We start from the raw sequence: 3,150 nt of genomic DNA on the forward strand, positions 1-3,150 counted from the left end.
GAGTTAAGAACTATACTTGCAACGTAACCATTTTAATAAATTTTTAATTCACCAACTTCTGCTTCCCATCAATTTTTGGCGCCGTTGCCGGGGAGCTGCAATAGAGTGCTAATTTTATTAATTAGAATTTATTTATTTGCATTTTATTTAATTTTGCTACTATGAGCTGCATGTTTCTTCCGTCAAATGACGCGTTCACTTCCTCATCCGCGCTTGCTAATATTCGATCCTGAAATTGAAAGGACTATTTCACGAATAAGGCGAGAACAGCGTAGGTTAGCCCGCTCTGAGGGCGGATCTGAAAGTGAATCTGAGGAAGAAACCAACCCCCGTTCTACTGATTCGGTTGTTTTACGTGCAGAAAACATGGTAGCTAGAAGAGTTACCATTCAGGAGGAAGGAGCTCCTGATTTTACAATGCAACCGTTTCAAGCGCATCATCCAGCGGTAGCTATGGATTTTGAAATAAAGACCGCTCTGTTAAATTTGATGCCCAAGTTTCATGGCCTACCTGCTCAAGAGCCTATCAAGCACTTGAGAGATTTCCAGGCAGCCTGTTCTTCTGTCAGGCGTGATGGCACTGATGAAACTTCAATTCTGGTGAAAGCTTTCCCATTTTCTCTTGAGGGAAAAGCAAGAGAGTGGTACTACACTCAACCTATAGCAAATATATCCAACTGGGATACACTCAGAAAGGAGTTTCTGGAGAAATTCTTTCCATCTGAAGTTACTGATAAACTGAGGAAGGATATCTCTACAATTGTTCAGGATGACAATGAGACTCTCTTTGAATACTGGGAGCGCTTCAATAATCTTCTGGAAGCATGCCCCCACCACATGATTGACAAGATCGTGCTACTCAGCTATATCACACAAGGTATGAGGCCCCAAGATAAGACCACATTGGAAAGTGCCAGCAATGGGTCTATGAAGAAGTACAAGACCACTGATGAAGCTTGGCAATTGATCAGTGATTTAGCTAAATCTACTAGAAACCACAGACAGAAGCAAGGCCGTTCAAAAGCCGTTGCAGAAGTATCTTCTGGCATAGAGACTGCTGCTCTAAATCGAAGCATCTGTGAGATGACTAACCTGCTGAAGCAAATGCAGTTGAGTCAACAAGCTCAGCAAACTCAACCGCAGCAAAACCAACAACTAGTTCCACAAAGAATTTGCGGAATTTGTGCTGATTACAGCCATTACACTGATGAATGCCCGCAGCTCCAACAAGAAGACAACATGGTGGCATCCACTTACAACTTCTACGACCGCCCCAACCAAGGGTACAATCAAAGTGGAAATAATAACCACGGATGGTAGGACAATTCAAACCAGAATTGGAGAGACAACAATAAGAGAGGAGGCAGAGATAACCAGGGAAATCAAAGGTGAAATAATAACAACAACAGGCAACAAAATCAACCTTACCGAGCACCTCATATGAGGCAAAACCAAGGACCACCGAACAATCAGCAGCAAACCTCTCAATTTACTCATTCTTCTGTATCTTCTAATGAAGATTTATTACAAGCTTTTGAGAAAAGACAACTGGCCATGGAGAATACCATCGTGAACAGTATTAGCGCCAGTCTGAATGGTTTCACCTCTACTCTGCAAGCTTTTATGACACAACTTGGTTCAGCACAAAATTCTAGTAACCAACCTTCAAGAACCACTAGAATCCCCTCTTAACCATTACCCAATCCAAAGGGAGGCATTAATGCCATCACCTTGAGGTCCGGAACCACACTGCAGGAGAGGAATCAGGAGGAACCAAGCTCACCAGAATACGCCTCAGCTGAAGAGGTGGAAGAAATCGAAGATGTTGAAGAGGAAGAGGACATACAGGACATAGCTAAAGAAGAGATAGCTCAACCACAGGAAGAAGCACAAAAAGGCGCAGGCACCACAGAAAACACTACTCCCATTCCATTTCCACAACTTGCAAGGAAGCCCAGGAAGCAGCTGGAACCTGATCCTAAAATGGTAGAAATATTCAAAAAGGTTGAGGTAACTGTTCCCCTTTTTGATGTTATTCAGCAGATACCTAAATATGCAAAGTTTCTAAAAGACTTATGTATCCATAAAGACAAAATTAATGAATTAGAAACTATTCCTTTAGGTAGTTCTATATCTGCTTTAATGGGAGGATTACCTGAAAAATGTAGTGATCCAGGTCCTTGCATAGTTAGTTGTACTATTGGTGGTGTAGTAATTTATGATTGCATGTGTGATTTAGGAGCATGTGTCAGTATAATGCCTTTGTCTATATATGATGTTTTAAGGCTCCCTCCCTTAAAAAGGTCTGCAGCTCGTTTTGTGTTAGCAGATAAAAGCATTATTACAGTGGCTGGAGTTACTGAAGATGTTTTGGTGAACATTAAAGGGCCCACATTTCCCACTGATTTTTATATCTTGGAGATGCCCCATAATGATTCAGATAAGCCATCATCAATCCTACTTGGAAGACCATTCCTGAAGACATCAAAATTCAAATTTGATGCTTTTTCAGGAACATACTCCTTTGAAATTGATGGCCGCATAGTGATCTTCAATCTGAATGGAGTCATTAACAACCCCCCAGAAGATCGTTCTATCTTCCAGTGTGATGTCATAGACGAAAGTGTGGCTGAAGTCCAAAAAGAAGAGTTTGAAGAGAGGCACACTGGACAAGATCCGAGTGTGGGGACCCTCTTAACTGACAATTAGGACACTTCGCCATTTTTGCAAGCCCCAGATAATCCAGAGCCTACCCATGATCAAAATTTAGAATTGAAACCTCTCCCTCCACATCTCAAATATGCTTATCTTGAGGATGAGCAAAAGCTTCCGATTATTATTGCAAGCAAACTGACTTCTCAACAAGAAGAGCAGTTACTTGATGTACTGAGGAAGCATAAGAAGGCAATTGGGTGGAGTTTGGCAGACATAGTGGGAATTGACCCTCAAGTATGCGAACACAGAATATTTTTAGAAGAGGGAGCAAGACTTGTCCGTCAACCACAAAGAAGATTGAATCCCACCATCTTGGAAGTTGTCAAAAAGGAAGTGACCAGACTATTGGAAGCAGGTATCATATATCCCATTTCAGACAGTGAATGGGTAAGCCCAGTACAAGTGGTGCCCAAGAAGTCTGGAGTCACTATAGTG

At 41.8% G+C, this 3,150-nt stretch overlaps 1 non-coding gene across 1 annotated transcript; it reads right to left on the bottom strand.

Annotated features, from left to right (window-relative positions):
• Positions 1-735: 735 nt before the first annotated feature.
• On the bottom strand, positions 736-843 carry LOC112761455 (small nucleolar RNA R71). Its single transcript, XR_003181850.1, has one exon. It is a non-coding gene; the product is annotated as a small nucleolar RNA R71 (small nucleolar RNA).
• Positions 844-3,150: the final 2,307 nt, after the last annotated feature.

This window comes from Arachis hypogaea, chromosome 16, assembly GCF_003086295.3.
Source record: "Arachis hypogaea cultivar Tifrunner chromosome 16, arahy.Tifrunner.gnm2.J5K5, whole genome shotgun sequence".
Classification (NCBI taxonomy): domain Eukaryota; kingdom Viridiplantae; phylum Streptophyta; class Magnoliopsida; order Fabales; family Fabaceae; genus Arachis; species Arachis hypogaea.